This window comes from Sinocyclocheilus grahami, unplaced genomic scaffold (genome assembly GCF_001515645.1).
Source record: "Sinocyclocheilus grahami isolate Dianchi unplaced genomic scaffold, SAMN03320097.WGS_v1.1 scaffold26.1, whole genome shotgun sequence".
Classification (NCBI taxonomy): domain Eukaryota; kingdom Metazoa; phylum Chordata; class Actinopteri; order Cypriniformes; family Cyprinidae; genus Sinocyclocheilus; species Sinocyclocheilus grahami.
The window spans coordinates 2,783,891-2,797,633 of record NW_015505205.1 but is presented as its reverse complement, the minus strand read 5'-3'; the positions used below and the strand labels follow the sequence as shown (position 1 = coordinate 2,797,633).

The window sequence follows — 13,743 nt, the reverse complement described above, 5'->3', positions numbered from 1 at the left end:
GAGAGAGAGAGAGAGAGAGATGCAGAGCGTGTGCAGAGCAGAGGGACGCGAGGAACAGTATTAAGAACCGCTGCTTTATAACACTGATTTTGAAACTAATTTTACTAGAATCACGAATCATAAATGAATATATTTTTACATGCACCTCTAGTTTTCTCTTCCTCTTCTCTAAAGCAGCACAGCATGGCCTCGCCCCCTTCGTTGCGTGTTCCCGAGGGCAGGGTTTATCAGGGTTTGTGATGTCAAGAACCCGGGAAGTAACTTATTGTAGTCCCTACCAGCCGTTTTTGTATGCATTAAATTGCCAGAATTTTAAAAGACGATATTTCCGTTTGCATTTAACTTTCAGCTTCGTAACTTTGCAGATATTGTTTATGCTCAAACAGCAACATTATACACTAACTAACGTTTAAAAAAATGTGAAATCGCAATCAACCACCCCTTTAAGTAAATAAGATCATGCTTTTTTTTCTTCAAAATTTACATTTTCTGAATTTTAAACAGTTTTGTGGTGAATATAAGGGTGCATTCACACTTCGGTAGTTCGGTTCTCTTGGTTCGTTTGGTCCGGACCAAAAAAGAAAAAGTTACATTTGGTCATGGTCCGCTTAGTGTTCACACTGGCATTTTTGACAGTGAACCTGAAGATACCGAATCTAAAGGTATAGTCATAAGTTCACAATCTGATTGGTCGGGTTGAATGACGTATATTTCATGATAGAACTTAACGAACACCCCAAACAATATTTCATTCAAACCGCACCAGAGTTTGTTTGGAAGCGGACTGAGACCGCTAAAAAGAAGTGTCTTGGTCCACTTCCAAACAAGCTCTGTTGTTCAAGTCTTGTTTGGTGCACAGCAGGGTTCGGATGGCAGCGTTCACACTTACTCAAATGAACCGCACTAACAGAGCATTCGCACCAGAGTTTGTGGTGTTTAAGTGGAGAATGCAACAGCGCTAATATAAGTAGTAGTCAAAACAAAACAAAAAACAAAACAAAACAAAACAGCACACACACAAATAACAACAATAAAACAATCTACAAAGATTCTGAATGAAAAGTACTTCAGTTTCTAAAACCTCTGGTTATAAAAGAAAATAACAAAAGCTGACACACTTGTGTTGGACTTACATCTTAAGTTCAGCATGAATCTTTCATAAGCACAAAAGGATGGGAAAGGGGAAAAAAGAAGTACACTTACAGTGTCTTTGATTTGGAAATGCAATTTTTTTTTATTGATATTAAATTGAATGCGTTGTAGTCTGAGGTACAACAGTCTTATCAGAGTCGGCTGAGTTGAAAGGGTCTGGGTTTCCAGGGAAATCCGTGTTTTCTTTTCAAGCTGAGTATATAGATTACACTCACTGAGTCACGCTGTACAGGGGAGGATTGTATTTTTTTTTTCTCCCGATTGTGATTTCTGGAGAGCGCTTATCTGTTCACTACGAGAAGAGAGAGCCTAGCGCTGTCTGTTTCCTAGCATTCCCTGATCCAAGACCTTGCCAGCTCTTATCGATGCTGCTACCGAAAAACCGCTACACTGCTCAAGGCACCTTCCTTACTCCGGGTAGGAGGGGGGATGGCAATGCCCTCGGAACCCAGAGATAACAAAGGAGGAGACAGAAAGAGCGACTAGAAGCCAAACACACCCTGTACTAGCACCCATCTCCCACCTGTTCCGCGTCCGTGCCGTGATGCGGATATGCAGGGACAGATCTCAGCAGCTCCATGGGGTTGAAGGTCAGCTTTTAATTGAGTGTGCAGAGGAGATGGAGAGCAGGGAGGCCGTCTATCATTCCCTCAGCCACTAATGGGAATTCACCAGAGGTCGGGACTGCTGACGCTGGCGCAATTGCACCAGAGAGTGTTTTTTTTTGTATTTTGAACACTAATATGGAGTGTAACACATTACTTCAAAGGATGTCCCTATCTCCTTTGACCACAGCTGGTTAATAAGGAACATAGCCTGTCGCTCCACTCGGGACGATTCATCATGTCAGATATTCATATCCTTAAAGGTCAATCGAAGTCATGAAAGAGGAAAATATGCTTTGTTAAAGTTTTTTCCCCCTTACAATTTCCCCCCTCATCTTTTTTTGCTAACCTTATCATATAAACAGACACCGGTCTACAATTACTACAATTACGAAAGCCAACAAGTTTAATTTCATCAGACTCTTAGTGCGACAAACCTCACAAACAAGCCTTAGACTCATAAGTGCAGTCGGACGCGCTGCACTTATCCTGCGGAGGGCGAAAAAAAGAGAAGGTTTTGGATGTTCACAAAGTCTCATAATTAAGTCGGGATGTAACAAATTACAGATTTAAGCCGGGACTTGCCAAATATCAGCAGAGATGGAAATTCATCTTCCGCTATCTCATTACATCGTAAAAGTGATGAGAAGGTTACGGCTGCATTTGCATAGATGCTGTGAAGAGTCTCTTTCGCCGTCATTAGCTATTCCATCTTGTGCTAAATCTATAGCCGCTCTGAATTTTTTAACAGATAGAAACAAGAGCCGGCAGAGGAGCCAGCGGAGACTACATGAATTAAACCCAGCTTACATATGTTAACGCCGTCCGACGTCCTCGGAGAGACACTTTCAAAGAGATTCTGAAGGATGCGTGGGGAAATCATGGCGATAAATAAGGAAAAGGGTAATTGCGAAGGTACAAAATGGAAACGAACGAGGGAAGGGAGACGTCGAGGGGGAACGGCTGAGACAGACTCTAAACGCTAGCTGCTGTCAGTAGAAAGTGCAGCGCTTGTGGTTCGATCCAGCCTTCCTCTGCCACTAATGACTGTCAACATGGCGAGAGGGGCTTTGAAGGAGGAGAAAATTACTGGCTGAAAAGCAATTGACTGATCCCCATCATTTCTCAGGGAAGCAGTGACCTGTGAATATTTCATTATGGGGAAAAGTCATGCGGTCCATACCAATGCCCGCAGTGGAGCGAGTGATGGGGGGGGTGAGGTGAAACACTGGCCCCATTTCCCCTTCCTCCTGAGCCCTGTCACCGGCAGGTAAGAAACAGCTCTGGAGCCTATAGCTGTAAACTAGTGCTTTTCTGCTATTTATAGCAATGGGACCAGCATCACATGAAAAGACTGCAGATCCAAGGACAGTGTCAGCAATAGGAGTTTACTGCGTTGCAACATCAGTGTAGCTTGCACAATGTTTTTGCGTGGCGGTAAACTCACCCCTGAACTGCGCCGATCTGTCTCGGACTGACCTCGGAACGGCGTCACCTTTGAAACATTGACACAAGACGACAAAGCGCGGTTTAGTCTCAAATCCTTTATTAATAACCTTAAGCATGCCGTACAATGATAACTTGGCAAAGCATCACGTCTCTGTACTTAGGAGCTACGCTAAAAGCTAATTAGCGCTAATTTGACCAGTTGTCCTCTGGTGGTATAAAAGTGCTGAAACAGGAAGAGTAGTGGGGAAAGAAGTGCACGCAGGCACAAATACCTCAATTTCAGACATTGCTAAATACATCCCTGCTGCCAGAGACTATCGATGAGCGGAGACAGATGGATTTGACGGCCACTTCATAAGCAAAAGATCAACAAGATCAATGGGCTGTTTTGTACACGCCACAAGCTAAATACACAGCCACGCTTAACCTTCAAAAGTTCACACAAACTTCTGTGACAAACACAAGAACGGCTCAAGGAAACGTGTGTGCTCTGAGAGACTGAAAAGTGCAAAGGTAAGTAAGCAGGATAAACCATACTGGACAAATATCTCTATAAACACTAATAAAAATATTTTCACATTATTTAAAGAATGGGATCATTTTTTCCCCCTCTCTAAAGTAAATACACACTTAAAAAAATATTTTCTTTAAGTTAAATGTATCTGATAATTTGGAATTCAAAGAGCAGGCATTATTGTACATCTATGATTAATATGAAAACATCATTATTTTTATTTATATAAAATATTTCTGTCAAGAAATGCTATGACACAATAAAACATAAAAATACTGAATTACAGAGAGATCATTAAGTATTTTCTTTCATTTCTACAAAGTTCTTATAAAATGTTTTCACATTCTCCAATATTAAAATTATCCAATTGAGTGTATCCTTAAAAACTGAATCAATTCTAAATGACACCAGGTTTGGACATTAGCATTGGCTTCACTCACTAAAGTTCACGAAACCGAAAAACTTATTTTTTTATCCTGTGCCATAAAGCACCATCCACCAGCCGACTGAGAAATGATTTAGTGTTAAACATTCACTGAAGATATTTAACGCATCACTTATATTGCATATGAAAATATATATACCATAGATACTTCTCAGGAAAATGAAGAATTAATGGTTAATTAAAAGATGTCAGCAATTTTAATGGTACAAAAGGAGAAGGCACTAAATAAATCATGTCAGCCATTGAACAGACACAATTAATCCATGACAGCTCGAGAAATTATATTTTCAGTGTGATTGATGGCTCTGTTGAACTAATGTTGAATGAAAACTTATTACAACTGAAAAATCAGCATTAATAATGTACCAAATCTCAGCAGCTTTACTGTCCGCTGAGCTTTCACAGCTTTAGCACAATTCTGCCCGCTAATAAGGACTCACCTGAAATCTATGTCTTTTCACTATTGACTTGCTCTTAAATTGCATGCAAAACAGCAGTGTCAAGACTGATTAGTTTCTTTCTTTCTTTAACTTTCTTTCTTTCTCTCTCTCATGACAAGAAGCAAAGGAGGGAGTGCAGGGATTGAAGGTGGGAGTGCAATAGTGCTGATCCTATGAAAAAAGATTAAAGACATAAAAAGCGAAAAATAAACAAAAGCCTGCAGACAACTGGCACACTGCCGATTCCAATCGAAGTGTTGGGAAATATTCGGCTGTTGATGCGCATGTGTGTGATGAAGTGTTTGACAACACACACACACACACACACACACACACACACACACACAGCTGACTGGGCAGCTGATGAAAGAATCATTCATGTCATGTCAACTCTAAAACTGACAAGCCAACACAGTTAAAATATGAAGCCAAACACAGTCACCAGCTTTTATATTTTGAAGGGTTTAGCATGTGAATCTGCAGACTTGCACCAATGGGACTCATTCAAAATTATCTTCAAAATCCAAGTAATTTTAAATTCGAAAGGTTGCTTTTTTGTTAGATTATTTTAGCTGCTTAAATATTGATGAAGCACTTCATACCAGTTTTTCGAATTAACGTCTAGTTTTTCCTGCTTTCATTGTGCAGACTGTTGTATTCATCACAGGTTCAAATACGTTAGCGATCCACTGAAATCCTATAACCGATTGTTTTATGCTCCCAGCTAGCTGTTTGTTTTACTGATCTTGTATACGAATAGACTAAGATTTTTATCTCTGTTTTTATGTCCCTCATGTATCATACAGGCACACACCATTAGATGCATGCATGTGCTTGTATGCACACACACAAAAACACACACGCACACTTTCCCTGTTCCTGTAAGATATACTTCTTAATCAGCAGGATATATGTGAGCAAATGAATGGCTGAGTGGGAGAAAATTCAGCGAGGGAAGTATCAATTATTCAAAAGAGAACATTTTGCACTTATTACTTAACTAAATCCAGCGGCTCCAATGACAGCTTATGGGAATGAATCATTTTGGTCCAAAGTCTCCTTGCAGACTGCACTCCTATATATTTTCTCGACCCTCATGCATGCGGAAAACACGCACACACATCCACACCTGCCTGTGTCTCTTATTGTGCTGTCATATCTGAACATTACCCACAGATGGAGCTGATGTGCCCCACCTCATATGGTCAGTAAAGGCTGCAGTGCGTTATGTAACGTCCCACATAAAGAACTGATGTACACTCACACTCAGGTGTGTCCTGGCATGTGGTTCTTGCTAGTGTGCTTCAAAATTAAGCCTATTTAAAATAGCTCTGTTACAGAACGAGTAATAGCGACAGGCAGCAATATGTTAAGCATGAATATACATAGAACACACAAATAGGGGGTAGAATAGAATGTTTAAATTATTAGTATTAAATAAATATGTATATATGAATATTAAAATGTTTAAATTATTGATAATTAAATAAATATTATTATTAGGTTATTTAATTGATGATTTCTAGCATTATATGGTTATACATAGAACACAAATTGTGGTATAGTACATTTCTAATATAGTATAGTAAATATTAATATTTAAAATAGGCAAATATTACTATTATTAACATAATTAACATGGGTAATTTTGATTGATAAATTCATTTTTATTTTATTATTTTTATTATTTTATTTTATTTATAACTTTTTTTGTACTTTTAATCTATAAATAATAATTACATTGAAAATAATCATTTAAATTTAAATTTTAAATAATTTAAATTCAGTTTCAGATTTGAATGAGTTATAAGTAACATTTCTCTTGGATTTACTTTTCGCAATGCATTTTGAGATTGTATTGTACATGAAAGATGAGATGCTGCTTTAGAATAAAAACAAGTATAAAATAACATAGAATTATTGTAATGAACCTTTACTACAATTACGCTGCGGAGCTTTTTGAACAGGCAATCAATTCCACACCTATGATGTCTTAAAATGAAGCAGCTCACTACATTTTGGAACAGAGAAATTGAGTGAGTCATCTTTACAGTGGAATGAGCCTCCATCCTCCCTTAGTAAGACCACCACAAGCTCTTCTTTCTACTTTTATGCAAGTACACTTCTGCTCTATTTTGTAAGGCTCTACTTTACTGTTAAAATAGCACTGCTAATATTGTTGGGTGCAATATGATAAATTGCTTGTGCTTTTCCTCAATTGTAAGGCTCTTTGAATAAAAGCGTCTGCTAAATGATTAGGTAATGTAAATTATGTAAATGTAATGTAAATGAGTGAAACTTCAATGCAAGAAGCCTTAAGACATCCAGTCTCTCATCCACGGCTTTGCTGGCCGAGCACCAGAGTCAGAAATAGATGCTCACTCCATACTGTGTGTTCACGGTGTACTTTGGAACTGCACAAAGCAGGAAAAGGTAACAGATTGTCCGAATGGCTTGTTGCCTGTACATAAAATCTATTTTTTTTCTCCCATGGCTCAGTCACAGCCGGACGAAGCCACCTCCCATTCTGCACACTAAGGTGGGTGCCATCCATAAAACAAATGAAAGAAAAAAATTGCCTTCCTTTTGCCGTTTCCTCCTTTGTCACTTCTTTCCAATAATATTTGTCAGCCCTTATGGTTCCTGAAGTGGAAAATTGACTTTATTTTTATGATGTGGCAAATTAAAAAAACTTCTGAGCTCCAACCCATTTCACAGGAGGCTCTGTGAGGTAACTGGCGTAACCATGGTGATGAGATGTTGCCCCCCTCTGCCGTGTCTCAGCCCACTAAAACCCAGCGTTTGTTGCCCATTCAGTCCAATTGCATTCCAACAACATGATTGGGGGCGTTTCTCTAGGTATAAAATTGTCAATGATTCGCATATAACCTGCAACCTTGAAGACCATTCCCATAACTACATGATGCTGAAAAAGTAAAATAGTTTTGTCCTCCTTATTAAAATTCTGAACACAATTATGAAGATTTACAGGTTTCCAAACTGTTACGCACTGTGTTGGAGTGAATGACGGAAACATAGATTAGAATAAACAGTCTTTAATGAATCCACACAAGGGGCAATCCAAACCAGGAATGGGAGAAGACACACGTGTACATCACACTGTTAGACCCGACAAAGACAGAATGCACAGACTTGGACTTAAATAAATGGGGTAATGAGGACAATTGACAAGACACACCTGAATCACATGAAACCAGTCAAACAAGGAAGAAACTGGGTCACGGAGCATATGGGGAGGGAAAACACACCAAAACAGGTCCATAATCCTAACATATCGCCCTCTTCCGGAAGATGAGTCCTCACGGCGTAGATACAACTGAGGGAGGGACGGGTGGGAACTTGGGAGGAGGGTCGGGAGGAAGATGGACACCAGGGAGGGGGCCGGCAGACAGAGTTCTAGGTGGAGACGATGGAGAGAGGAGCCAGGGAGGAGACAGGAGGGGCTTGGAGCAGGAGGAGCCAAACAAGACCCAGGCCGCAGCCATAACGGTGACCCAGGGTGGAGCCGACGGAGGGAGGGATCCAGAAGGCCGTGGTGGAGCCGGAGCGAAAGAGGACCGAGGAGGAGCCGAAGGGAAGGAGGAGCCTGACAGAGCCGGATGGACGAAGGGATGAGGCGCAGCCGGAGGAGTGGAGTCCTGAGGCGACGGATGGTCGACGACAGATCAAGGCGGAGCCGGAGGGACGAGGGAGCCCGGCAGAGCCAGTGGACTGCCGTGCCACGACAGAGAGGAGAGAGCTAGGAGCCATGGTGGAGCTGCTGGGTCGACAGGCCGAGGCGGAGTCCGGGACTCAGAGGCTGGAGGCGGAGGGAAGGGATTCTCTAGCCACGCCAACGATGGAGACTGGCAGACCTGCAGTGCTCGCACCAAACAGATGGTGGGCTGAGGGTGAGCAGAGGAGCTGCCAGATGACAGCGACGGAGGAGGCAGGAGCGGGAGGGTGGGTGGTCATTTCTAAGCCTCCGGGCTCTCTGGGCTTTAATCAGGAGCAGAAGCCCTCCCTGGGCTGAACTTGGGAACGGAAGCCCTCTCTGTGTTGGACTCAGGGACACGAGCCCTCTCGGGACTGGACTAGGGAACGGGAGCCCTCTCTGGGCCAAACTTAGGAACAGGAGCCCTTTCTGGGCCTAATTCAGCAACAGGAGCCTTTTCTGGGCTAAACTCGGGAACTGAGGCCCTCCCTGAGCCATACGTGGGAACCGCAGCCCTCCCTGGGCTGGACGTGGAAACAGGAGCCCTCTCTGGGCTGAACTTAGGAAAAGAAGCCCTCTCTTGACTCTGGTCAGGGGCTGGAGCCATCACTCGACTCTGGTCAGGGGCTAGCTCCTCTCCGTGCTCTCGCTGTCCACGGCATTCTCCCTCATAGCAGGCGATGTAGCCGGCTCTCGCTCCTGGTCTGACGTCATCAGAAGCTCCGGCTCCGCGGCGATCCTCAGCTCTGTTGCTCCATGCGGCGATGGCTCGTCGGTCGTGACGGGCTCTCCGTCATCGGTGGTCTCAGGCTTTGGCTCCGTGCAGCGAGGTGATGGTGGGCTGGGCTCTGGATCCGGAGTGGAACTGGCGAGATCATCCTCGGAACAGACGGTGAATGGAGATCCATTTGTCGCCAGTATCCACTCCACAAAGGCGGCGAAATCCGCTCGAGGGCCATCTTCTGACGACGGCATTCTGCACGCGGGGTTCAGGCTGGCGTCATAGAACGCGCAGAGTGCGTCGTCCGGGTAACTGGTAAATTGGGCGATTTCCAGAAACAATCTGTTGTGGATCTCGAGCGATCTCTCCCCCTGCTCCAGCAGGAGGAGGAGATCTCTCGGACAGGAGAAGGGGTCGAAGGGATCCATAGGAGACAAACGGGAGGAAAAAAAAAACACTGAACAAGACACGGAAACAAAACAGAGGGGAAACACGCAGCTAAGTTTTACTTTTTGTCGGTTGGGTCTTCTGTCATGCACTTTGTCGGAGTGAACGTCGGAGACGTAGATTAGAATAAACAGTCTTTAATGAATCCACACAGGGGGCAATCCAAACCATGAACGGGAGAAGACATACGTACATCACACTATTAGACCCGACAAAGACAGAACGCACATACTGGGACTTAAATACATGGGGTAATGAGGACAATTGACAAGACACACCTGAATCACATGAAACCAATAAAACAAGGAAGAAACTGGGTCACGGAGCACATGGGGAGGGAAAACACACCAAAAAAGGTCCCTAATCCTGACACAAACAACAGTGACCCCACTGATTTCCTTTCACACTCATACTCTTTTAAAATTAATTTTAAAATGATAAGTAAAATAACATTATATTCTAATATAATATCTAAATGTATTATATAACATAAATATTTATATTATATTATAAAGTAAATTTTTAGTTTACAATTTTTGTCTTTATTTGTTGGTAACTGTATATAGTATGTGCGTATAGTAAGTATTATTATTATTATTATTATTTATTTATTTTTTTCTGTCCACTTTTGAAATAACTGGAATGTTTTATTATAAATAAAATAAAATTATATTATAATATAATATCTATATGTATTACATGATATATAAATATTTATATTATATTTATATAATATAATAAATTATAATAAAAAAAAAAATTTTGTCTTAATTTTTTGGCAATTGTGTCTACTTCGTGTTAAGTGTATTTTTTTGATTTTTCACTTCACTTTTGAAATTTTGAAATGAAATTCGTTGTTATTCTTTGTTAACTTAATATATAATAATTAAATGTAATATAAAATATATACATATTTAAAATATTATATATTATTAAAATACTATCATAAATAACGTTTATTATTTTAATTCTGTTGGCAACTGTTGGCAATATATAGTGTGCATTTTTGTATATAGGTGTTTTTTGTGATCAACTTTCTCATAAAATTTTCAAATGCATACATCAATTTTGTTATATGCAACATACATGCAACTGTTCCATGTATGTTGGAGGCATGTTGTATGTTTGATCACAAAACAAATCATCTTTGTTCCAAAAAAAGAAAGTCATACTTGTTTAGAACATCATAGGGGTGTGAATAAATATAAAAAATAAACTTAATCTATTCCTTTAAAAGCTAATCAAGATCTTACCAATATAATGCCAAGCAAAGTGGGCATCTCTAAGTGGCCAAAGTCCAAAATCTGCCCACAAACCTGCTGCTAACATGACAAAAGGTGTTTACTTTTTAAACTGATAGAGTGCCAAGCCCACACTGTGTCACGAAGAATCCGTTCGCCCCTCCCTCCAATCCACTGGCATGCGGACTGTCATTTCTTCCCAGCCTCCTCGGTGCCCAACTAGACCCTCTGGAACAGGAAAACAGCTTGGTCCCCCTTCCTACCTCACAGCGGTCTACGTGGACCCGGTCCGGCAGGGTCGCAGTGGGGACCGGGCCTCTTCCATATCTCTCCCTTCCCCTGGTTTCCGCTCTGACAGCTGTGGGTTTGTTACCAGGAGCCGATCCATAAACCACACACTCTCTACAGCCTTCCACCACTGCCATTAAATATATATGCTCCAAACCATTAGGCTGCCTGCCTGCCTTGCAGCACCCTGGTAGGGCCAGTACGTGCACATACACACAGACACACACACACACACACACACACACACATATCTCTTCAAAAGCGAAGTAGGAAAGCAGCACAAGATTTGGTTATTTATTTTCAAACTGTATGATACATCAGCCATAAAACTGATTAAAGCATCACCCTACACGGCCACAGTTGCGGTGACCCCGGGTGCACTCCGTACACGCGCCGAGGCGAGAGAGAGACGTTGTGGACATGGGTGGGCTGGAGCTCCAGGCTACACTAAAGATGGCTGCACTACAAAGCCCACTCAGGAGATTACTCAGTGCACGGGGGTCAAAACTGAAAAAGCCTCTGAGGTATGCGTCGCATTCAAAAGCCTTCACTGTGAGCCAGATACTTTCTCCCTCCCTCGCTTTCTCTCTCTGGGGTGGGGGATGATCAATATGGCACCTTGCTCCTTGAACAAATTAGAATATGCAATGGGCTGGATCTAGTCGAGTTCTCCACAGCTCTATTAAAGAACTAGCGGCTTTTCACTGCACACGCCACAGCCAAATAAAAACTGCAATTGTTAACAGAGGCATGAAGGGACTATATGAACGTAGAAAGAGCGAACTCTTGACCCCTAAAATGTCTTCTCATTTACGCCCAAACCCCCATCATCCTGCAATACGTTACTTGTCCATAGGTTTTTTTTTTACCAGTCCCCCATTCAGAATCCACTATAATGACCACCAGCAGGACTCAGGTCTGGCTCAATAGGCAATATAAGAGAGAGTGAGCAGCTGCTATTGGCTTAAACGATGAAAACTATTGTGTTCAGAAAGAATCAATCAGGGCTTTTCAGAGTAATTCGATTCTATTCACAAAGGAGTAGGAAGCAATTTGAAAATGGAAATGCCACTTGACTTTCAAAGGAGGGGAGGAGGAGGAAAAATGAGGAGAGCTGGTAATGTAGCAGTATGCATAGCAAATAAAGAACAAAGGAAAAAAAAACATTCCTGTACACACAGAAACTCTCTATATACACGGTGTCTCACACAAAATGCATTGGTTGTAATATAAAGTACATCAACAGGTCAGTAGAAGTCAGTAAAGTTCAGTAAAGTACATCAACAGCCAACCTCCACTTCACAAAATCTATTTTAAGGCAAATTTATTTTGTCTTATCTCCTAGTTAAAATATAAAAAAATCCTTGAAACATTGCATGTGATATTAACATTTGCTTTCAGACAATGTATTCTTAAAACTAGTATATTTTGTATTAGTGCAACTGAGGATTTTTCCCCACTTGTTTTAAGTCTAGTAAGATAAAAAAATACTTTTTGAAAGAATTTAATGATTTAACACACACACACACACACACACACACACACACACACACACACACACACACACACACACACACACACACCCATCCTGAGACACACACTCACAGTGGTGTATAACCCCAATCTTTCCCTCACATTGGAGGTGGCTTTTGTTAAAATTCAAGTACCATTCTGGGACTCATGGGAAACATTCTCCCCCAGGAAGGCAGTTGAACGAAATAAACACAAAGCAGCGACGCTCAAAAACCGTCCAGTTAAGATTGAGGCTTATTCTCTTCCCTCCTCCCTCTCTCTTTCTCTCTTCAGCGAGCTTCTGGAATCACGGAGCTGCCGGTCAATAAACCCAGATGGTCAAGCCCCAGGATAGGGTGCAGCCTGGCCTGCCAGCACCACCCCCACCCCCCACCCCCCCCCCCCCCCCCCCCCCCATGGCACATTTCATATGTATCTCTTATCATGTGCCGTAAGTGCTCTGCGAAGTGGACATCACCGGATATTCCGCCATCCAGTTCGAAGCGAGCGGATATGTTCCATACAAAAGGCATTAAAGTGTGCGAGACATAAATTTAAATAGTATTTATTTACGGAGGTATATTATGTCACTTCTCTAGTAAGTTTAGTCTGTGTGAAGACGCTGCGCAGCGCAAATCCGTGAATGAATGTTCCGAAGTGAAGTAAACTTTCTACAATTTCCACTGCTCAGGGAGTAGGGAGCAATGAACACTGTGTAGGGATCATATCGATCGTAACACAGTTCATGCATGTAGCTCACTTCTAACGAGCTGGTTATCTGAATCGGGTGTGTTAACTAAGCGAGACATGCAAAATGGACTGGAATTGAGAACCGCTGGGCTACATCATGTGTCATTTACCGGTGAGAAAACTTTAAAAGTACTACAATACCAGGAAGGAAGATCGGGTTGTTGATGTTTGTCTGCCATTCTCGCTCTGCCTGCACAGCGTGCGTGAACGCGCTGATGAAGTATCCTGTCTGTGCAAACCGGGTGCGCAGAGGTATGCTAATACATATGTTGACAGGCAGGTAGGAAAGCCAATTAAAACGATCGGACCAAGCGTTTTGATTGAACGAACATTTCTTGGTCCTACGCCTTCCACAGAATATATAAATACAGATAAATACTTTTAGACCACTTAACTTAATGATTGCTATCGGGATGTGAAGAGTCTTTCAACCAGCATAACAAAAAATGTTTCTGAAGACAATC

General features: G+C 41.9%; 1 protein-coding gene across 9 annotated transcripts in view; it reads right to left on the bottom strand.

Moving 5' to 3' along the window:
• The window catches only part of rbfox3a (RNA binding fox-1 homolog 3a), a 459,476-nt gene that overhangs the window by 81,391 nt on the left and 364,342 nt on the right, over nt 1–13,743 (bottom strand). The window contains exon 1 of one of the 9 annotated variants that reach the window (XM_016252042.1): nt 3,205–3,226. The exons of the other annotated variants lie outside the window; for them this stretch is intronic. The gene's annotated coding sequence lies outside the window, so the exon portion shown is untranslated. Of the gene's footprint in view, nt 1–3,204; nt 3,227–13,743 lie in introns of those variants that run through there. 9 annotated transcript variants of the gene reach the window in all.